The 24,808-nt window shown below is 40.7% G+C and overlaps 1 protein-coding gene across 5 annotated transcripts in view; it reads right to left on the bottom strand.

The window, feature by feature from the left end:
- Nucleotides 1-21,661, bottom strand: part of LOC136836295 (uncharacterized) — a 47,361-nt gene extending 25,700 nt beyond the window's left edge. For 2 of the 5 annotated variants that reach the window (XM_067100371.1, XM_067100375.1), the window contains exon 1: nt 20,950-21,661. The gene's annotated coding sequence lies outside the window, so the exon portion shown is untranslated. The remainder of the gene's footprint in view (nt 1-20,949) is intronic. The other 3 variants (XM_067100374.1, XM_067100373.1, XM_067100372.1) reach the window with 3 other exon arrangements.
- Between the last annotated feature and the right edge of the window lie 3,147 nt (nt 21,662-24,808).

Below are 24,808 nucleotides of genomic sequence, written 5' to 3'. Positions count from 1 at the left end.
CAAGGATTAATGCATGATATTGATTTTTGAACGAGTTAACTAGTGCACGATAAAGAACAGAGAAAGTGTGCCTAACGTGTCTCTTGTAGGTAGGGGACAAAATTTGCGGAGTTCGTCAAATTTCAAACTCAGTAACTACGTTCGCCACTACCAAAGAGGCTATATTGAGCGTGATGGATTTAATAAGTGTTCATATAGCGGCAAGCATATCAAAATCTCGTGCCATTAAAATAGCAAATGAACGGCAATAGTTAATTTCATAATACTTTGAATTTTTAAGTAACATAAATTCAGTCCCATCAGGACGTCACGAATCTATCCCTTGTCTCGGCGGCGGACGGCATTAGTTCCGTGCGGGAAAGACAATAAAAAGAGGAAAAGCGCAGATCATTGTAATTTCGTTTTCCATCTCCTTAACGTAAAATCTTTTGCAATGTTGGTATACTTACAGTAAATCTGTATTCCTGCATTTGCTTCATTCGTTTTGTGAGAGGAATTTGAGTGCTTTGTGTAATTCAATTGAGAAAAAAACCGTGCCTACAGAGTAGTGTATTCATCCGCCGAGGCCACTTCTAGCCCACTTGTTTTGACTTTGTTTATGCTAACGGGATTCGCCCGACATCTTTGTTAACCGTTTCCCATGTCCTCCATCTTAAAGCCTTTGTTGTTATTGTCTGTGACTGGTGTAGCCACAGTCATTTAGCTTCTGCCTCCTTGCCACTTTGGGATTACATCGTTGTGTGTAGTAATCCCCTCACAAAATCTTAGCCAGATAGACTTCGATAGATAGAGAATAGGACTGGGTTCCATACAATAGATAAAAACAAGATATAATTTAGTCAGGGAATGATAGGTCTTAGTTAGGAAATACAGTGAACCCCCTGTATTCGCAGGGGATGCGTCCCACACACCCCCACAAATAGGTCAAATCTGCGAATGCTTAACATCCCTCTAAAAACACTTAGAACTGCCCATTTTGATAGCTTAAATCAAGAAAAACCCTGTAAAAATGCTTATACCTGAGTATTTTAATAGTTTTATCACAAAAAGTGCATTTATTCATGAAAATTATATGAAAATGCAGTAATTAGTAAATATTTCTCAGTGAAAAATATCGCGAATGGGCGAATTTTCTGCGAAAAATGGCTAGATATGTTCCACAGAGAAACCGGCGAATGCGTGAGTCCGCGAACCATGAGAATGCGAATATGGGGGGTTTACTGTATGCAGTAACAAGTTCCTATACAAATACCCGACATAAAAAAATCATATAAAGAAAAGAACTTATAATTTTAATCTTAACTGCTAAGTGTAAGATGTCCGACTCGGCTACCGGGAAAGCTACGATTGTAAAAAAAAAAAAAAAAAAAAACCTAAAAGAGCACAAGACGACGTATCTTTAACTAAGAACCCTGCCAGTGCGCACTTATAAAAATTTTACTTAAATTTTCTCAGGCAGCACAAATTGGCTGACTGAATCTCTCTCTCTCTCTCTCTCTCATATATTCAAGTAAGCATTCAACGTAGCCTAACCAAGTGGACATGACCCTCTTCAAGGAAAGAAGGGCCAACACCGGGATAACTGATAACATTAAACCAGATAAAGGAAACACCTCTGTCCCACAAATAGATGAGGACAAGTTAAGATTAATTACAGTTATAAGCTGTCGGTCACGAGTGAGGCCTTTTATCCAGACCTGAGCAGACAGTAGCCTTTCCCCTTCTGCATGAGAAGTGCCGCTAATCTGAAGCACTGTCATCATCAACATAATTGCTTACATCTCTCTCTCTCTCTCTTTTACCTTCCCTTTCTCTCTCACTCATTTGTTACACTCTGGTGGGGTAGAGTGCTTTCCTTAAATATAGCCTAGTTAGACTCAAGTAAAGGGTTCCTAGGAATGCACTGGCACCATAGTGCCACCAAGCAAACTAAAAAAAAAAAAAAAAAACCAGACAAAAGGAATACAGAAGAAAAGTCCTTCTGGTACCTAACCTACACCAGTACATAAGGATACTGAGTGCTACCAGTGTGACCTTTACACGGCACACCCAACCACAGTGCCACCTTATTGAAAGGGTGCCACATCACTGAAGGGACACTTCTTCGCTGCCCAAGTATGTCCAGTAGACCCGGATAGACGCCCTTCCCCACCAGAACCATGGCAGCAGAGAATTATAAAGCCTTCATGGAGCTGGGGACGGCGGCAGGTCTCACCGGATTGGACCTCGCCACGTGGGTCAAGGAACAGATGGATGACTTGGCCAAGTGAGAGAAGGAAGAAAGACTCGAACGGCGGAATTATGAAGCCGAACAGAGGAGGTATGAAGAAGAACGGAGGGCGTATGAAGCTGAACAGAGGCAGCTAGAAGAAGAAAGAGAAGAAAGGAGAAGACAGCATGAGTTAGCCTGCAAGGAGAGTGAGCAGCTCTCAAGGAAAAGGAGCTCGAGCTGGAAAGAGCAAAAAGGGAAAATGCCGAAGCTATGGCTAGACAGCAAGCCTCCAGCCCCACACCTGCTGCACCAAATGCTCCAATCTCGAGCATTAATTCCCTCATCCCCAAGTGGACTAAGGACAAGCCAGAAGCATGGCTGGAGGAAATCGAGGCACCCTTCGATAACTACAGCACCACCAAGACAGAGAGGGCCTTAGTACTAGCCAAGCACATGGAGGGAAAAGCTAAGGTAGAGCTTTACTCACTGGAGAAGAGCCAGAGAGGCAACATGGTTGAAGTTCGTAGAGTCATCACAAAGGCCTACGAAATAACCCCAGAGAAATGGAGACAGCAGTTCTGAGGTCTTGCCCAGGAAGTCGGCTGGTCCTGGACTGAATGGGCCTGCCACAAGACCCAGTCTGGTAACTGCTGGTTCGGCTCCTTGTCTTGCACAACGTTTGAGGACCTCTTCAATCGGACCATGCTGGAAGACCTTTACCAATGTGTGCCTGGGCCCCTTGCTGTATATCTAAATGATAAGCAGCACACCACTCTTATGGAAGCCTGCCACATGGCCGATTCATGGGAAACCTTTAACCAGCCTCACACCAAATCTCAGAGCCGCTTGGTACCACCTAGTTACCTCTCAAGCTCAACTCGCCCGAAGAATGGACTGTCGAGCAAGCCTACGTGTACCCACTGTAAGAGGGTGGGGCACACTGAAGCTGACTGCTGATACAAGCTCAGCACCAACAAGCAGCCTCCTACTACCAGCCAGAATGCCTCTCCCTCCTCATCCACTCAACCCTCTCCACCATCAGTTACTGCAGGCCACCGAGCCCCTACAAGAGGCCAGTGCAGATCCTGTGGGGCTGCCAGCCACTACAGTGCTGGACATCCGGCCTGTCCACATCATGTCCCCACCACCAAGTTCATCAACCTCATTAGCACCTCATTCTCTGCGGCCGGGCAGCACAAGATCCTTTACCCCGAGAGACTAGAGACCCAGTTCATCTTGGTGGCCCCTCTTAAGAGCTCTAGCCTGTCCGTTACCCTTCCGGTCACAGTAGACACTGCGGCAGACATTAGCCTGACCTCCAGGGCCTAAGTGCCAGCCAGTGCCTTGGTTGATGAGAAAACCTCATGGGAGATGAAGTGGATAGAAGGCCACACCATTACCTTGCCACGGTCAAGTTCCAGGTCACAACATCTTGGGGCACGCTACCCCACCGCCTTGGTGTGGTGGGTGGAATTCAGCCCAGAGTGGACTTCCTGTTGGGTCAGGACCTTCTCTGGGGAAGCCCTTCACCAACGCCACTCGCAGCCACGCTGTCTCCTCCATGGAGGCCCAAAATGTAGGAGAACCCAGTCAGGACAAAAATCCACCTTCCGCCCACCTAAGTGGCTAGCGGAAGGGGCATACACTAAACCATTCTCTGCCTAGCCCTCTCCATTTGCAAGGGCTGGCCAACAAAGAGGTCCTCCCTCCCCCCGAAGAGACATTCAGGAGGAGCAGTACCGCTGTAGGACGTGCCAGCGGACAGGCCACTCCACAAATTGGGAGGGCTGCCCAAGTAAGCAACGCCCAGCGGAAGCCCCCGAGCAAGACTCTCCGAGAGGCTGTGATCTCCAGCTGGGGCAGGAATCTCTGCCGCAGCCAAATTCAAGCCATCCGTGAGGTATTGCACCTCCGGACCCCTTGTCAGGCATGCCTGACCCTCAACTGCTGCCAGTGCCACTTGCGAGCACTGAGCAGTGCCACGCTCCGTCCGGCACGGACGTTGAGCCATCAATTGAAAAGGACTCTGTGCAGGGTCCACATCATGAGGCGGATCCTCTTCTGGGAGATTCAGGATTCCCCACAACCCTAATCATAGCAACTGGAGAGCCTCCGCCACCCGACACTTCTTCTTCACCAAATCAGTCTCCAGAGGATGAACCCCTGGTGGACCAAACTGTTACACCTTCTCTGGGAGACCAGGAACTGGCCTCCTTGGACACAGAGGTCGAGATCGCTCTTGCTCCGGTTGTTGCAGCAGCCCAAGTAGGGAGCCCTCCTGTAGCTTCTGAAGTTACCCCTGACTTCACGCCCGCTAGCCCTTCTGGCCTTTCCCCAGAGTTGGTGCCCTCATCACCTCCTAGGTCTGACACAGATAGGCCTTGGAGGAACCCGAAGAAGAAGAAGGGGCAGAAGAGAGCCCAGTAGTTGCCAAGCCATGAGCTCATCCTGGCACTTGTGCCCTCTCGGCACAGTACCCTACCATCTTAGAGTGATCCTGGCCCCTTGCCCAGAGGAGGTAGCCAGTGTGATCTCTTACTCATACATAGCCTAGACCAGATTAAGTATTGTACATCAGACTAGTAACCTTGTCCCTTCCACTTACCATCGAGCCACAGTAATCATGTAAATAGTGTAACTAACATCAGAAAATCTAAACCATTGTGAAAAGAGCCACTACGCTCATGACACGCATGGCCTAAGACTTCAGTAAGGCAAACATTTATCATATGAGGTAAACTCATGTATTAACCAGTAATTACCAATTGTATTGAAAAAACCTTGTAATTTAGTTAGTACATTATCCCTTACATTGGTGCTACGGTCGGGTTAGGATAGGCTAGGCTATGGAGTACCATAGAATGCACCATTAGGCTAGGTCTAAAAACATTACGATTATAAAAGGTAGCATGTAATAACTGTAAGCACCTTCAAGTTACAGTTAGGATTCTGTAAAATAAGTGATCAAAGCTCATATCCTATCTAGAGTTAGATAGATCCATAGCTAGTTAGGCTGCATGGGACAAATCTGCTCTGGGGAAAAGAGTAACGTAATAGAGGCGAACAGCTTGCTTAGTACAGACCTTCATGCCCGAAAGGGAGTGAAGGCCCTCTTAAGGGGGGGGGAGCTTTTATAAATATTCTGCTGTTCACCCCCTACGCATTTTATTGTAGGAATATTATTCTAACAAAGATAGGAAGACGTCTCTGTCCAAGCAGCGCTAGGCTGGGTATTTCAGAAAGTAACGTCTTTAGTCGGTATTAGGGGCCTACTCCACAGAGAGGGTTTTCACCCAATAACCACTAGTAAAAGGTGGTCTTAAGCTTTCTTCTGCTTTGTCCTATGCATTCGGTGATGTCTATGTCAAATTTTCAGACTGCCTGGGGTGACGGACAAAGGCCTCCGATGCTACAGCCACCATTTTTGACCGAAAGGGGTCAGAGAGAAGAAAAATGTCTTGGGGACGCACGTGCGTCAGTGCTCCCGATATTTCTGTCCCTTTCTCCCTTTTCCATCTTTTATTTACGAAGTGAAGTGACGAAATAAAATCCCAGAGCTCCCGGGCGTCCATTGCAGTGCACAAGCAGCCTACATGAGGGTAAGTCTGGAAATTTTGCAAAGTTTCATCGATTTGCTAGTATCTCTGTCTGTATTTCCATTTCTTTGTTTTCTCCCACTTCGCCACTATCTATGATAACCCATGTAACCAATTTACTTTTATGAAGTCGAGTGTAAGGATAATTAATATTGCTTAGCGACACTCAACTATTCCTGTGCAGTAATTAGGAATTAGGGAAGGTTAAGTAAGTAATTTCAGCATCCAGGCAGCCTTGTGTCTCGATCCCCTTGGTCAAAAGAGAGATAGCCTTTATCAGTACTAAATTGCGTACGATATAATCTGTTGTGCTAAAACCTTATGTGAAGCAAAGGGAAAACTGACTGTGTCTGAAGGGGGCGATAGTTCATGTAATTTCCTTGCTAACTACATATTCTTTCTTTGTCGGGTTTTTTCCTTGACTGGCGACCTTATTCAATTAAATAATTGTCTGTTCCTGAGGTTACTTTAACTTTAATTAACAGGTTACGTGTGTCCTTGGCACTAAGGGCCTCATAAATTAACGTTAATTAATTAATAAACTCGTCAGCCAAGCAGCATATGTAACAATATATATATATATATATATATATATATATATATATATATATATATATATATATATATATATATATATATATATATATATATATATATATATATATATATATAATCAGTAAGCTACAAACGTCCTTCAATATCCAAATCGCTCTAACTCGGAAATAATATATTTTCATATATGTTACCAAGGAATTTTTTAGTCAATAATAAGTTCGTTGTCTCGTGGGCTCGAACCAGCGAAGACAAGAACTAAGGACTACAGTGGACGCATTTTAACCCACGCAGCCAGCAAGTGAGGTATAAGTGGATATCGTCTTCCCCTATACAAATCGCCCGTCGAACTCAGGTGTTTGTATTTGGAGACGATATCCACCCACCTCTGCTATGCTAACCACGTAGTGCATTTGTCGCACGCTGCCATATTATGACTTTTTTTATCACATCACCGTGATTCATATTCAATCAGTAAGCTACAAATGTCCTTTAATATCCAATTCACTTTACCTCGGAAATAATATATTTTCATATATGTTACCGAAGGGGAATTTTTTAGTCGATAATAAGTTCGTCGTCTCATGGGCTCGAACCAGCGAAGACAAGAACTCAGGACTGCAGTGGACGCATTTTAACCCGCACGGCCAGCAAGTGAGGTATAAGTGGATATCGTCTTCCCCTATACAAATCGCCCGTCGAACTCAGGTGTTTGTATTTGGAGACGATATCCACCCACCTCTGCCATGCTAACCACGTAGTGCATTTGTTGCATGCAGCCATATTATGACTTTTTTTTATCACATCACCGTGATTCATATTCAATCAGTAAGCTACAAACGTCCTTTAGTATCTAATTCGCTCTACCTCGGAAATAATATATTTTCATACATGTTACCGAAGGTGAATTTTTTAGTCGATAATAAATTCGTCGTCTCGTGGGCTCGAACCAGCGAAGACAAGAACTCAGGACTACAGTGGACGCATTTTAACACGCGTGGCCAGCAAGTGAGGTATAAGTGGATATCGTCTTCCCCTATACAAATCGCCCGTCGAACTCAAGTGTTTGTATTTGGAGACGATATCCACCCACCTCTGCCATGCTAACCACGTAGTGTGTTTGTCGCATGCAGCCATATTATGACTTTTTTTATCACATCACCGTGATTCATATTCAATCAGTAAGCTACAACGTCCTTAATATCCACTTCGCTTTATCTCGAAATAATATATTTTCATATATGTTACCGAAGGGGAATTTTTAGTCGATAATAAGTTTGTCATCTCGTGGGCTCGAACCAGCGAAGACAAGAACTCAGGACTACAGTGGACGATTTTAACCAGTATGCCAACAAGTGAGGTATAAGTGGATATCGCCTTCCCCTATACAAATCGCCCGTCGAACTTAGGTGTTTGTATACCTCACTTGCTGGCCTCGCGGGTTAAAATGCGTCCACTGTAGTCCTGAGTTCTTGTCTTCGCTGGTTCAAGCCCACGAGACGACGAACTTATTATCGACTAAAAAATTCCCCTTCGGTAACATATATGAAAATATATTATTTCCGAGGTAGAGCGAATTGGATATTAACCCTTAAACGCCTGTTGGACGTTTTAAACGTCGTTCAAAATTGTCTGTCGAATGCCGAGTGGACGTTGCAAACGTTGACTGAAAATGCTTTTCTTAAATATTCGCGGAAAAATAATTATAGGCCTAGTTTGCGGAAGATTTCAAATCCTGCGCTCAAGCGGATGCTGGGAGTTCACGGATCCAGCTGTTGTTTTGTTTCTGAGCGTCGCCCAGACGCGCATGCGCCGAATTTCCCCATCTCGCATCAGAGAGCATCAGAGTAGCGCCTTGCGGGAGCGATATTTTGACGCAGACGTGTTTTGCTGAACTTTTGCTAGTGTTAGCGTATTCGTGCTGCAACAGAACGTTTGCAGAGATGTCGCAAAGGCGTCAGGAGCGTGAAAGGCGCACATTGCCTGTCAGAAGTGAGCGTGTGAGGCAAGTTTGGGACTTGGATGCTGGAGAAGGACCCAGCAACCAGAGTGACCCAGCTTCTCAGCAGCGTGTTGTTCGGCCACGTGTGACCTATGGCGACCAAGGACCACATCCCATTCCTTTTACAACCCATAGGAAGCATTGGGGTGTCCTGAGGGGCATCCAAAAACATTTGGGAGGCCTCCAACAGAAGGACATTGATGAGTACTTGTTGGAGCTCGATCAAGAGCAGGTCGAAAGTCCTGATTTCGGTGGTAGTTGGTCATCTAGCGATGACGACATAACGCCTGACGTCAGCGATGACGAATATTTGCCACCAATGTCCGTACGGGATCCTCAGCAGGAAAGTGAATTAGAGTTTAGTGGGTTTAGTGCCTACGAGGGAGAAAGTGAGTTGGAGGAGGAAGAGGATGACTCGATTGTGGCAGGTGGGGACGAAACAGAAAGTGATGGGGAAAGTGAAGGAGACGGCCCAGCTGGGAGTGTGAGAGTGCGAAGACGTGCCCGTGCATGTGCGCGTGCGCGAGCGCAAACCCGTAGAAGGTCGCAACGTCGCGGCAGCTCAGGTGAAGGCCGTTCGTCCGAAAGTGATGAGGGGTGGTCGGAGGACCCCACCCCACCTAACATGCACCCATTCACGGCAGTACCTGGACTGACCGTCCCTGTGCCTCTCACGGTACTGGGGTTCATTCAGCTTTTCCTGACGCGGGAATTGCTTGAATTCCTGGTTGCGGAGACGGTAGATTACGCCGTACTGCCGTGAGGAATTGCGGACGACGCGTTGTCGCACTGCTGGCGGGGCTGCAACCTCACGGACATGGCGCACTTTTTGGGGCTCTACATATTCTTTGGGATGATGCTTGCTGCTGACGTCAGGCAATACTGGAGGCGGAATTTTTTTAACGCGCCTAATGTGGCCGGCATTATGTCCCGTGATAGTTTCCTGGCGTTGGACGGGTATTTCAACGCCTTCAACCGAAGGGCTATACCCGAATAACCCGGACCGCCTCATCTTAGTCCGCCCAGTGTTGGAGTTCATTCGTGAACGGTGCCAGACTCGTGGTTCCTTCAAGAACCTTTCTTTGGATGAGGGTATGATGCCATACAAAGGGCGTCTAAGTATCAAAGTGTACAACCCGAAGAAGCCAAAGAAGTATGGTGTAAAGTTATTTTTTATTACGGAAGCCAACACTGGATACGTCGTGGACTTCTTGGTGTATTCTGGGGTCTTCTCCACGCTGCGTGATACTGTCTTCAGTCTTGTGAATCGTTTCCGTATCCAGGGATACCACCTGTTTATGGATAATTATTATACCTTGGTATCCCTGGCCCAGGAACTGTATGAAGCAGGTGTGCACGTCAGTGGTACCCTTCGGTTGGTGGGTGGGGCCCCGAATGTCCTCAAGAGGTTTGCTAGCCACCCGCAACATCTTGCAAGAGGAGAGACAGAGTGGCGGCAGAAGGGAGATGTATTCGTCATCTGTTGGAAGGGGGTCCGACTCGTGCCCATGATTATGACGAGTCATGAGCCCATCCAAGAGATCACCCAGCGGAAGAAGACACGCCGGCAGGGCCGAGTTACGTATGAGGAGTTTCGTGTCCAATGCCCTACTGTCATCGGGCACTACAACAGGCACATGGGAGGAGTTGATCTCTTTGATCAACTCATCCAGTATCATCCCTTCGCCAGGAGAACCAGGAGGTGGACACAGAAGCTCCTCAAATACCTCCTTCAGTTGGCCCTCCAGAATGCCTACATCATTTACTGTGGGTATAATTCGGACGCTCGGAGGTTGACCCACATCCAGTTTCTTGAGGTGGCTGGGAATGCCCTCATCAACTTCGATCCGGAGGAGTGGCCTTCCAACGGCGCCCCCCTGCCCCGAGAGGAAAGGTCAGATGTCGTGAGATACCCCGACATCATAATTCCTCATCCTGCCGGCGCCGCCCCTGCTGCCGCCGACCTTGATGATGACGCCGCCCCTGAAGATGCCGCCGCCCCTGAAGGTGCCGCCGCCCCTCGAATTCCAGTGTCCCGTCGGGTAGCCGACCCTGTGTGTCGGCTGCAGCCAGGAGATCACACACTGGAGCTCATCGAAGGGGGCAGACAGAAACGGTGCCGGGTGTGCCATATGAATGGCAAGAGGAGAGACAGCCTGCAAGGTAGCATTTTGCAGGTTGGATGAGTGTAACCGCAGGTACCACAATGCGGTTATTTATTGGAGTGCGCCTGCCCGAGCGACACCGAGGGCGCAGCGAGCCGCCCACCTCAGTAAGGGCGCGTCTCCCTCCTCCGCTTGTGCCCGTCATGTCGGGAGGAAAATAATGCAAGACTCTTCAATGGAGGAGGGAGAAAACAAGAAACAGCACGAGAGTCAGGATTACGAGTGAGTATTCTGCATTTATTTTTTTTTTAGTTTTATATTTACGAGTGAGTATTCTGCATTGAATTTATTTTTAGTTTTATATTTACGAGTGAGTATTCTGCATTGAATTTATTTTTAGTTTTATATTTATTACAAGTTTTTATATATCTGTATTCATTGCTGTTTTGTATAATTTCGTTTTATGCAAAAACAAAGTTTTTCACAACCATTCCTTTTAGTTGTTTTCGTAACAAAGTAAAAAACAATATAATTTATATGTGTTTATGTATGAATGTCTGTATATATGTAGTATATATATATATATATATATATATATATATATATATATATATATATATATATATATATATATATATATATATATATATATATATATATATATATATATATATATATATATATATATATATATATATATATATATATATATATATATATATATATATATATATATATATATATATATATATATGTATATATATATGTATATATATATATATATATATATATATATATATATATATATATATATATATATATATATATATATATATATATATATATATATATATATATATATAAAATTTTACTTGGGCCTGTTTTGGGTAAGCAAAAAATCTCATATTCTGGTGATATTCAATCCTTTACCTTCATTTTGCAACAAATAAAGTCTCTAGCACAATATTTAGATTTTTGGTGAATTTTTGAAAATATTTCTTGCGTCAGCTTGCCGTAATTTTTCGCCGTTTCATATTATTCGTTACATAAAGTGTTATACATCACAATGTGCGCAATTTCATAGAATACAACAAAAAATAAATCATTCCTTTAGCTCTTCACAGGTTTTTAATATTTTCGCCGAAATCACGATAACTGACAATATTTTAACATTCGGTCAACTTTCATTCGACCGAAATGATCGAAAAACGCATCCGTCATATTCTTACATTGAGTAACAATCAATCATTTACCTTCATTTTGCAACAAACGGAAAGTCTCTAGCACAATATTTAGATTTTTGGTGAATTTTGAAAAAATAATTTCCTCCGCTCCGCGCGCGCGGAAAAAAATCGTGGCATTTCTTGCGTCAGCTTGCCGTAATTTTTTCGCCGTTTCATATTATTCGTTACATAAAGTGTTATACATAAAAATGTGCGCAATTTCATGTAGAATACAACAAAAGATATATCATTCCTTTAGCTCTTCACAGTTTTTAAATATTTACATCGAAATAACGATAAATGAAAAAATCAACCTTCGGTCAACTTTGACTCGACCGAAATGATCGAAAAACGCATCCGTAAGCCATAATTTTTACATTCGAGTAACAATCAATCATTTACCTTCATTCTGCAACAAACGGAAAGTCTCTAGCACAATAATTAGATTTTTGGTGAATTTTTGAAAAAAAAACTTTCCTTCGCTCAGCGCGCGCGGAATCCGCTGAAAATCGTGGCATTTCTTGCGTCAGCTTGCCGTAATTTTTTCGCCCTTTCATATTATTCGTTACATAAAGTGTTATACATCAAAATGTGCGCAATTTCATGTAGAATACAACAATAAATAACTCATTCCTTTAGCTCTTCATAGTTTTTTTAATATTTTCGCCGAAATCACGATAACTGACAAAATTTTAACGTTCGGTCAACTTTGACTCGACCGAAATGATCGAAAAACGCATTCGTAAGCCATAATTATTACATTCGAGTAACAATCAATCACTTACCTTCATTTTGCAACAAACGGAAAGTCTCTAGCACAATATTTAGATTTTTGGTGAATTTTTGAAAAAAATAATTTCCTCCGCTCCGCGCGCGGGGAATCCGCTGAAAATCGTGGCATTTCTTGCGTCAGCTTGCCGTAATTTTTTCGCCCTTTCATATTATTCGTTACATAAAGTGTTATACATCAACATGTGCGCAATTTCATGTAGAATACAACAAAATATATATAATTCCTTTAGCTCTTCACAGTGTTTTAATATTTTTGCCGAAATCACGATAACTGACAAAATTTTAACGTTCGGTCAACTTTGACTCGACCGAAATGATCGAAAAACCCATTCGTAAGCCATAATTATTACATTCGAGTAACAATCAATCACTTACCTTCATTTTGCAACAAACGGAAAGTCTCTAGCACAATATTTAGATTTTTGGTGAATTTTAAAAAAAAATTAATTTCCTCCGCTCCGCGCGCGCGGACTCCGCTGAAAATCCTGTCATTTCTTGCGTCAGTTTGCCGTAATTTTTTCGCCCTTTCATATTATTCGTTACATAAAGTGTTATACATCAAAATGTGCGCAATGTCATGTAGAATACAACAAAAAATAAATCATTCCTTTAGCTCTTCACAGTTTTTAAATATTTACATCGAAATAACGATAAATAGAAAAAAATCAACCTTCGGTCAACTTTAACTCGATCGAAATGGTTCAAAAATGCAATTGTAAGCTAAAACACTTACAGTCTAGTAATATTCAATCAATTTCCTTCATTTTGGAACAATTGGAAAGTCTCTAGCACAATATTTTGATTTTTGGTGAATTTTTGAAAAAAATATTTTTTTACGTCCGCGCGTTACGAATTCATGCATCATTTTGTGATAATATTTTCTCTGTGTTGCTTTAATCGTTTTACAATCTGTTATATACCAAAATCATCGCAATTTAGTGTACAATACAACTAAAAAAGTAACTCATTAGCTTTAACCGTTTTCCTTACAGCGCGATTTGTATACAATTATATACGAGTTTTTTCCGCTGTCATATATTCCAATATTTATATATGATAATGATATTTTTTCATTTCTGATGATTGCATACTAAACTTCAGGCAATGAGAAAAAAGGAGCCAAAAATGAACTCTTAATCTTGAAAACTGAGCGCTGCTGTGATTTTTTGAAAAAACCTTTTTTTCCGCTTCGGCGCTACCTCTCGGAGGCCGCCGGCATACGGGAGACGTTTTTGAAAATAGGGCTTCGGCGTTAATGGGTTAAAGGACGTTTGTAGCTTACTGATTGAATGTGAATCACGGTGATGTGATAAAAAAAGTCATAATATGGCCGCGTGCGACAAACGCACTACGTGGTTAGCATGGCAGAGGTGGGTGGATATTGTCTCCAAATACAAACACCTGAGTTCGACGGGCGATTTGTATAGGGGAGTTCGACGGGCGATTTGTATAGGGGAAGACGATATCCACTTCACCTCACTTGCTGGCCGCGTGGGTTAAAATGCGTCCACTGTAGTCATGAGTTCTTGTCTTCGCTGGTTCGAGCCCATGAGACGACGAACTTATTATCGACTAAAAAATTCCCCTTCGGTAACATATATGAAAATATATTATTTCCGAGGTAGAGCGAATTGGATATTAAAGGACGTTTGTAGCTTACTGATTGAATAAGAATCACGGTGATGTGATAAAAAGTCATAATATGGCTGGCGCGTAACAAACGCACTACGTGGTTAGCATGGCAGAGGTGAGTGGATATCGCCTCCAAATACAAACACCTGAGTTCGACGGGCGATTTGTATAGGGAAGACGATATCCACTTATACCTCACTTGCTGGCCGCATGGTTAAAATGTGTCCACTGTAGTCCTGAGTTCTTGTCTTCGCTGGTTCGAGCCCACGAGACGACGAATTTATTATCGACTAAAAATTCCCTTCGAACATAAAAAATATATTATTTCGGGTAAGCATATATTAAAGGAAAAGCTTACTGATTGAATATTCACAGTGATGTGATAAAAAAAGTCACATACATATATATATGTATATGTATATATACGTTTATATATATATGATTGAATATGAATCATATATATATATATATATATAAAATATATATATATATATATATATATATATATGTATATATATATATATATATATATATATATATATATATATATATATATATATATATATATATATATATATATATATATATATATATATATATATATATATATATATATATATATATATATATATATTATATATATATATATATATATATATATATATATATTTCTACAAAGGGACACCTTTCCCAAGCCAACTCACCCTCTATGCTTTACAAAAGGAAATAAAGTAAAATACGACTTGTATATCTTTAAGAGAAATTAATGTAAAACTTAAATTGTTTTATTCTTTTGAAAGAAGTACTGCCAATTTTCATCATACTACTGACTGACAGGAAGACTATGGAAAACAATGCTGCTCCTTAAATCTCTTAATTAATATCCTCTGGACACTCTGTTAATCCCTTTTCTCTTTTGGACCTGTGACTGCTCTGAAAACCTCTGTTCCTGGAATGAAGCCGCTTGGAGACAAATCTCTGCTGTAGGCTTAGATGAGCTGGTAAAGAGGATTAACTCAAGGAGTTTCAGAGTCCCATAGCAACCAAATTATCACATGGCCCTTACCTTGCCATGCGGTTGATCAGGTTAAAGACAGCGCATCAAAGGTCCACAGGCATGATCATAGAAAATGGAGTATCAAGAGACCATGGGAAGAAATCCACCAAAGGTCATATAAAGGGGCCACACGACCTGAACAAAAGCAGAGACATCTTGGCTGCAGAGACCGAAGCATCTTCCCCTTTGACTTTCCACTCCTTCTGGGCTATACCTCTCAACACCTGGCTATCTTGCTTAGCCCAAGTATTTCTTCCAGTGGAAGCCCCCTTAAATTCCTCCCCCATTCTCATCAATGGCAAAGACAACGCTCCGACAAAGACGGAGAAGCTTGCTGTGGAATCTTCCTTTTGATTGTGCCCTGCTTGCCGTGGTCCCAACCACTGCAACCAAAATCTACAGTGCCACTGAAGTGGATTTTTTGGCATTCTTCAGTTATTATTTGTTAGTGTAATTTAGATATTCAGCAGGACTCTGTTTACCTGCCTATTTTATTTCCCAACCTTCTGATGCTTGTTCAATGTAAATATATGTGATTTTACAGTGGATCTAAGCGTTTATCTGCAACATCTCCCTGTTGAGTAAAGCCCTCAGCTCATTTCTTTTTCTTTTCATGTTTTGCCTGAACCCAAATTAGTAGTCAGATACGAACATTTCTCATGGTAGGTGAACCATTTTCTTAGTAAAATCATAAAGGTAATTTCCCTGCTCAGAATTCAAAGCTCCTTTCCAGGTAAAAACTAAGAGTGGTGACCAATTTGCCAGATCCTTGCAGACTGCATATTGCAGTTCGAATCCTTGCCTCCTTACAACTTGCAGGTATCAGCTACTAGCCACGCTAAAGCTGGATCAAGAAACAAACCTTAGCGTAAAATCCCTAAATAAGCACACAATCAATTTTGTAAAATCTTTTTTTTCCTGTTAGGTGTGAGGACAATCGTTTGCCAATTGTTCCCTTGATGGGTTGTTTTCTTTGTGGAAGGAGTTAACATTTGTCTCGGTGACTTAGACAGCATCAGCCAGGTCCAGAGCAGCAGCAAGTCAGGTTCTTTGGAGCAGAGAATCGGTTTCTCGGCAGCAGAGCAGCAGGGAGTCCTTTGGATGGTCGACAGGTATTGCCTACCTGTTGTCTTCAGCGGGAGGTGGAGGACCTCTTTGTCTGTTAGTGTGACATCTTCCCTGATGGCAGCATGAGGATGTTTCAATGGCTCAACCGTTGTTAGTCATCTGTGTGAGGATTTGTGCCTTTGGCAGCAAATGGCTATCTCGACGACTTGATCAGGGTTATCTGCTTTGTGGATGTGTTCCTGTTCCACAGCCAGTGGCTGTCTCGGTGCCTCGACTGTGTTCATCCGTTTGTCTGCATCCTTGTTGATAGTGGTGACCGTCTTGACTACTCTTGGAGTTTGTCTGTTTTTGTGGTGTGCTGCTTGGGTGGCATTTATTTTACTGTGTATTTATTAGGCTGCTTGATTTTGTATTTATGTTGCAATATTTATTTTACTGCTCATGTATTATTTATTATGCTTTTTTTATTTTATGCTGCTAGTGTATTATTTCTGATGGTATGCTGTCTGTGAATTGTTTGATTATTGAAGATTTAATTACATGAGTTTTATGTTGCTGCCTGTTATTTTTAATGTTTATTTAATGACCATTATGCTGTCTGTGAATTGTTTATTGATTACTGAAGATTTAATTACATGAGTTTTATGTTGCTGCCTGTTATTTGTAATGTTTATTTAATTGGTCATTTTAAGTGTTTCCTCTCCTGGACCTGACTCATTTGTATATAATGTAAATTAGTATGAACAATAAATTAATCTTAAGGCTGTATTTTGTGGTTTTGTTTTGCTCCTTCTTTGCTTGTCACCTTTCGTCAGTCATTCCAGCCCAATTGCTTGTTTTTGTTTTGAACCTGCTGGTCTCTGAAAGACGAGACCATTATAGGAGAGCAATTGGCTAAGGGCTGGGATTGGAATTGCTGTTGATTAGCTGCTGATGACCAGTACTGCTGCACTAGTAATAGGGCCTCTTCTTTGAGTGGGGGCTCTTGCTGGAGCCAAAACCACATTCATGCTTGCTGTGGTCTGAAGGGCTTGTAGAAACATAAGGTATGATATTACCCTTTACAGGTGAAACACTTTTTCTTTAAACCAGGAAATATGTGGCCTCTTTTCAAACAAGCAATGTAGAGGCCTAATTACTGCAACTTGGACTATGTTGAGTCAGGTAGGTCCTGCTTGATCATTGGGTTGTGTATATGAGAATACCATAGAAAAATAATGGGAAAAAGACCAGATCCAGATGCTTTCACATTTACTGTGCCTAGACAGTGCACAAGCAAGTGTGAAAGTACCATAATTGGTACTGATCTTCTGTTATTTTCCTGTTGTATTTGCTTTATATATATATATATATATATATATATATATATATATATATATATATATATATATATATATATATATATATACATATATATATATATATATATATATATATATATATATATATATATGTATATATATATGTATATACATATATATGTATATATATATATATATATATATATATATATATATATATATATATATATGTATATATATATATATATATATATATATATATATATATATATATATATATATATATATATATATATAATATTGTGTGTGTATAAATACTGTACATTACTATGAAGGGTCACCCTTCCCAAGGCAACTCTCCTGCCTAGCTTCACAGAAGGAAATAAAATTAAACATAAACCTTTATGCTTGTAAGAAAAATAACGTAAAACTAAAACTGCTGTATTCTGTTCAAAGAAGCACAGTCATTTTTCATCATACTGCTGACTGACAGTAATACTATGGGAAACATTTGTCCCTTCTTAATCTCTAACTTATTGCTCCATACACACTCCTTAACATCCTTTTCTTTGGACCTTCGGCAGCCTGAATACCTCTTTTCTGGGAAAGAAGTCATTTTGGGGGCAAATCCCTGCCATAGGCTAGGACAAGCCGGTGGAGAAGATTAACTCGGGGAGAAAGTTCAGAGGCCAAGAGCAACCTACAATGTGATCCTTGCCCTGCCATATGGTTGACTGGGTCGAAGACAGTGCGCCAGCGACCTGCAGGCATGATCATATTAAATGAAGTGTTAGGAGAGAGCGGGACGTTAGTCCCTGAAGTCATATAAAGGCCAACAACGGCCCACGAAAAGAGAGCACTCACAGAACTCAGAAACAGAGGCATCTTAGCTGCAGCACTCGAAAGCAGCATCTCCTTGATCTCCACTCCCTCTGGGCCATATCCCACTGCTCCTTCTGGGCCATATCTCTAAACAAGCAGCTTTCTTGCTCAAGCCCAAGTTTTCCCACCAGTGAAAGCCCCCTAAATTCCTCCTCCATTCTTATCTACAGCGACAACAACTCTCCAACAGAGGTGATGTACCCTGATCAGAGGTATTTCTTAATCATTCACGAACTTATTATTTTTACTGACTTTTCCATTTCATTTTCAAAGTGCAAATTTCCATGCTAGACCTGACTTTATTAGTTCAGTGCATTAATTTAACTCGTAAGTGTTTCCGGTGCACTTCTCGACTTTCCTTTGATTACACTGTTTCTTTCCACCACATAAACTTGTGCATTTCCCAATGCAGATGGAGGCGCTTGCTATGGAATCTTGCCTTTGATTGTGCCCTGCTTGCCATGGTCCCAACCATGGCCATTTAACTCTACGGTGCCACTGAAGTGGATTTCTTCGACACCTTGCAATTATTGTTGTTTTGTTATCATGACTTTGTTATTTAGCAGGACCTTGTTTCCTGGCCTCAGTTAATCCCCATTCTTCTGATTTTGTTGTTAATGTAAATATAAGTGAATTTAAAGAGAACCTAAGTGTTTATCTACAACTTGTCCCTATTGGGTAAAAGCCTTCAGCTACTTTTCTTTTCTGTTATGGTTGCCTGATCCCAAAATAGTAGTCAGATATAATAGATTCTCCATGGTAAGTGAAGTAGGCTATTCTCTTAGAAAAAGCATAAGGATAATTTCCCCACTCAGAATCCAAGCTCCCTCACTGGCAAAACCATAACAGGAGAAAAAATAAAATTTTACTGTATTAAGTCTTTGGGTTTTAAATGTGAGCATAAATGGTGTTTATGGAAAATTGGATGCTTTGTCCCCAATTAAATATAAGAGGAAATGGCAGTGTGTGCAATGACTGGGAAGAAAGTAGTTGTATCTGGGGTGGGTGGATGATTTAAAAATAGGAACTAGGGTGGCGCTTGTGGTCAGGGGCTTTCCTAGACATTTTGGGGCCTGGGGCACGGTCCCATTTGGGGCCCTCTTATGGGGTGGGAGGCGAGTGAAACGAGCCAAAGCAGCTGGGTGGTTGGGGGGGGGGGTAAATTTTTAGAATATGAGCAATTGTGGAATCATTTTAAAGGCACTTGTAAATGGAAATTTCAGAAATTTAGCTTCTCCTGTCATAGCAGCAATGGTTAAATTTCGCATTTTGGGGCCCTCACTTAGGGGTCCGGGGGGCGATTTCAAACAGACTCCCCCCCCCCTCAGGAACGCCGCTGCTTGTGGTGTCGAGAAGATTCTAGGGTGGGGTGTTGGGGGACGATTACAGTACAAATATCTTAAGCCCACCAGGTATATACAAGTGTATTTGTCAAATTAAGGACTATGGGATGCACGAAGCCTGGTTATCAAGATAAGAAAAAAACAGTCAAGGCATCTTACATGCCACCTCCAAGACAGCACCATACAGATATTTCAAGGACCAAGATGGATTTCGTTTTGTGATCGACATAACACGAAAATGGAGGAGAATCCTGAACTGGATGCAGTCCTGATTTAGAGGAGTGAGCTCAAGAGTGGTGGAGGTTTGTGAAAGCTGGAGAATGCTTGTCCGAGACCTACTTTACACCAAACCAAACACTTCACTTACATATTCTCAACCGTCCATATAAGATTTTTTTTTCCACTCTCAACAACTTATTTCCTCTATAATACTTCGTAAACATGCTCTACTGGATGCAGAAATCCGAGTATGCAACACAATAACTCTGAGAACAGAATAATTATTGATAGGGAAAGAACAGCTTGATTTTAAACAAGAAAGGCAACTGTAAAAACCACACAGCTCTCTTACATTCTCGATCTCTTGAAACATTTTGGATATGCTTGTAGTTACCAAGTCTAAGATCCAAATGGAAGCATATGAATAAATTCTAACGTTCATAGCATGACGAGGTACATTACCCATGTGGCCACGATATATATATATATATATATATATATATATATATATATATATATATATATATATATATATATATATATATATATATATGTGTGTGTGTGTGTGTGTATATATATATAATATATATATATATATATATATATATATATATATATATATATATATATATATATATATATAATGTTTAAACTACCTGTTAACTACGTATTCACACAAATTCATGGAATATAAAAAAAGAAACCTGCACCTCCTACTGATATCATGTAGATGTAAGAAAATCACTTCATTATTGTAGCATGGCAGGAAAATTTAAACAAATGACAAACCCAAATCACAAGTCATGTTGCACCACGTTAACAACATACTTCAGTCTACGGGATTAGGACTTACAATCCTTAGTATTGCCGGCTGAAAAAGTTAGCTGGTAACTCAGACGGGGCTAAGGCACAAACCTACCTATCTGAACAACAGCTTTCTTGTATTATTATTTACTTTAACTTACCTGGTCTCAAAAATATCACCTCACATGTGACTAAATGACGTTAAAGACGTAGTCAACGCTCAACATACCGAATTCAGTTTCTTATGGGCTTCGTCCCAAAATAACACTTCACCACTATAGATATTCGTTTGCTATTCTACAATGACTTCTCTGGTATACTATTGTGTGAAACGATATTCTCGATACATTAGGACATGACGTGATAAAGGCACCGACTTCCTACGTCTGACAACGCCACACACTGGCTAGCAACTGCTCACTGAGTGTTTTAACAACGTGCACTCGGCAATGTTCGTCTTTGATAACAGTAATCTTATCCCTCCATCAAGTAACTGTTGTAACACTTTATTATTTAACCATTTATTAGACGTTTTTAAACTGTTTGGCTATAACTGAAATATTTTCAACATTGATAGACAACCTCTTTGGCATCTCATGTTTCATGATATACAGTATAGTGCACAAATCAAACGTCGTAGTCAAAAACATGTCGAGGTAACAGCTAACATCCATCTTGGTATTTCGGCCGTTTTCAGTATGAATCCATCTTTCTGATTCTTTCCTACATCAAGAAGACAATGGCCGATTTACCGACCTAGCAAATATCAACAAAACGAGGGAAGGTTGAATAGCATCAAACAGGCAAGGATTCGTGGAAGGGTTGATCCACACGTACCGAACGCGAGGGAGCTGACGTGGTGTTACATCCTTCCCCACTTTAGAGATCCCCTCCCCACATGTATACATCAACAGTCTTCCCCCGCCTTCCTACGACTCTACGTCACACAACACGAAGGTTGCCACGCACCGTTTCCAATATACAGTGTTTGTTGCAACCAATCAAGGGGTTACTTTATCGTTTCTACGCAATGTTGACAGACAAATTATAGAACACTTTGCGATTATGATTCCGTAAAACCATTCCTGAAGGTGAAATTCCCCAGACCTAGATTAAATTAACGAGATTGTGTGTGGGCGTGTTTTTAGACAGCAAATAAGTCGTTTTTGTGTGTGTGTGTGTGTGAGAGAGAGAGTGCGAGCGCGGAAATGTTTGTGTGTGTGTGTGCGTGCGAGGAAGAGATAGAGAGCAGGTAAAGTTCTAGAGAAGGGCGATTCATTATCAGTCAATACATGACTCGGCATATTTCAAATTGGTACGTCATTTGTGCGTGATTCGACCCAGTTGAAGGTTGCTGAAAGATACTAGTTCTGGTATCAATTTTTCTGTTATATCAAACAGCCACACCATCATCACTTACTCTACCATGAAGCTTTTTCACGAGTAGCTGCTGCCCAGGTGCAAAATGTTACTTGTGGGACTGTGCCTTGGGATTTTTCAAGTCGGTCCAAGGACACGATTGTCAATTATTGTGTTATCAGTCCATTAGGACAAGGTTTTGCCAGTGGCAAAGTGTGATATCTCCTTATCTAATGATATTCTATCTGGTACACAATAACAGGCATTTAATTTATTTTTCGGTTTGGTTTGCCCCGAACCTTATGCAAATGAAACAAACTCTTGGTGTCGCTGTATGCCATAAAGTAATGCCGTTATAGCCGTAACGCGTAATGATAATCTGTATTTGTTGTAAATGCTAAATTAATAATTGATCCATCAGGCAAGCCAAAAGGTCCGTGACATGCCAGTGGCCCTAGAGACGGGATACAGACGTTGGTCAATTTGGTGTGGGGAGGTAAAGTGGCCTGTAGGTAAACGAATACAGTATTAAACTGAGGGGTGATGAACAGCATATTTAAAAATGATGTTCACTAGAATTTCATGACTAATATGATGGTATTGTTATTATTATTGCTGTTGTGTACAATCTGAAAACCACGAACTTTCCTTGTAATCCGCCACCGAATAGATCATCCAAATCTTCTTCTTCTTCTTCTTTTAACGTGCTTTTTTCCCATTTTTGTATGGGGTAAGCACGATGCCTTCTTTTGAAGGACTTTTGATTTGGCTTTGGGGTAGACTTGTGGTCTCGATCGGCTGCCCTGCCTGACATCGCTTAGACCCCGGTAGCGTATGTTTCATGTATCATACTCGACCCAACGCCCTTCTTCCCAGCAGCGAGAAGTTATTGCGCGGGTATGGCGAGAGTTCGAGACGTATGAGATGTTTGTTATGTTTTTAGAAGGTGTTGTAGTGGCTTTGTTTTGTGTGTGTATTTAGTCTGTAACATCCATTTGCTTTTTAAACAAACCTATCCGTTGATTACATATATCCCGGGATGTCTACTAATAATAAGGAATAATCATAAATTTAAAAAATTTACATCAGAACCATATTTACTCGACTTTCAAAAGGAATTCTATTTAAAATGATTACTTCTCACAGTTCTGCTTCCATGGACGGATTTCAAACTCCATCTGCAGTCACTTATATTATTCTTGAGAAAATCAAATTTCCTTTTTCATCAAAGGTTTCAGCTCTTTTGAACGAGAGACTATGGAGGAGATTGCAGATGAATTAAATTCCTTTTGTACTGGTAATCAAACTTGGAAAGCTGTAACTGATCTTCTTTTGGAACAATGTACATTAAAGTGGTTACTCACTTTAAACCACTTCAGTGCAATAATGTCCATAATACAAAAAATATAATTATGCCAATTATAAAAGTCACAGTTTTCAATATTCTCAATTTCAATCATTTCAAGACACATTTGTTGTTAGTTCCTCATGCATACATTTTTTTTAAAATATAAATACTAATTAATACCTCGTTGTTCTTCCAGATTCTTTCCCAACGTAGCAAAAGTAGCTGTGCCTTCAGTAATCGCTGGAATCAAGGTAAATAATATTTTTGCTTTTAACAGTAACGAAACATAGAATGTTGACAGGTCGAATTTTGCCTGTAAATAGACTGTAGGAGGAAATACATGCAACCTCCATATAGAACGATTTTAATGGAATGGTTGAATTTCATATTACCGTAATCGACATTCATTTGCTTCTTAACCAAAGCTTCATTATTATTATTATTATTATTATTATTATTATTATTATTAAACATGCTCAAAGTAGCACGAGTCTTAAAATGGAGAAACAAATCCACGGTTATGCATATGTACAAATATTTAAAGACAAGTCTGTACAGATAGCTTTTTGGGAATCTGTTCGATTCCCCTTTTCAATTGAAAAGGGGAATCGAACATATTCCCAAAAGCTATCTGTACAGATGTGGATTTGTTCCTCCATTATTATTATTATTATTATTATTATTATTATTATTATTATTATTATTATTATTATTATGTCTTTTAAACAAGACACTGGATCAGAATATTTATGTCTATCAGGGTTGTTCATAAGGGTTTGCTTTCAATACTAAATCTTATATTTTATTCAAATAAGATACGTGGCTGCAAGCGTGAATAATTATGAGGTATATATAGCAAAATTAAAGTTTTGTCTGCCTTTCTGACAGCCATAATGACCCCAGTTCTTTTGCACTGAACTCGTTATTTGGCAATAAAAAATCCTCACTTTTCAAGACATTCTCGGTTTTGATCACTGCTCCCGTCCACCCACCCAGTTCCGTACTAGCAAAACTGCTGCTGTCTCTATCCCAGCCATGCTTGCTAGCAATATTACTTTGATCTTTACCTCTGGGGAAAATACCATCACCGTTGGGATATAAGTTCCAAAATCCAGTTTAAACAAGGATGTGGGGACTTTTATGTGTCTACCGTTTCTCAAAAAAAAAAAAAAAAAAAAAAAAAGTCAACGTGTTCTATCACTCAAGACAGCATGAAGATTTCACGGTGACAAATGAACAATCGATTAATCAGTTAGAGTATGGACTCTTCAGTTTCTCGGTGACAAATGAACAATCGATTAATCAGTTAAACT

The sequence above is a fragment of the Macrobrachium rosenbergii genome, chromosome 56 (genome assembly GCF_040412425.1).
Source record: "Macrobrachium rosenbergii isolate ZJJX-2024 chromosome 56, ASM4041242v1, whole genome shotgun sequence".
Taxonomy (NCBI): Eukaryota; Metazoa; Arthropoda; class Malacostraca; order Decapoda; family Palaemonidae; genus Macrobrachium; species Macrobrachium rosenbergii.
Note: the sequence above shows the minus strand (reverse complement) of the source record. Positions and strands in the feature narration are given on the sequence as shown.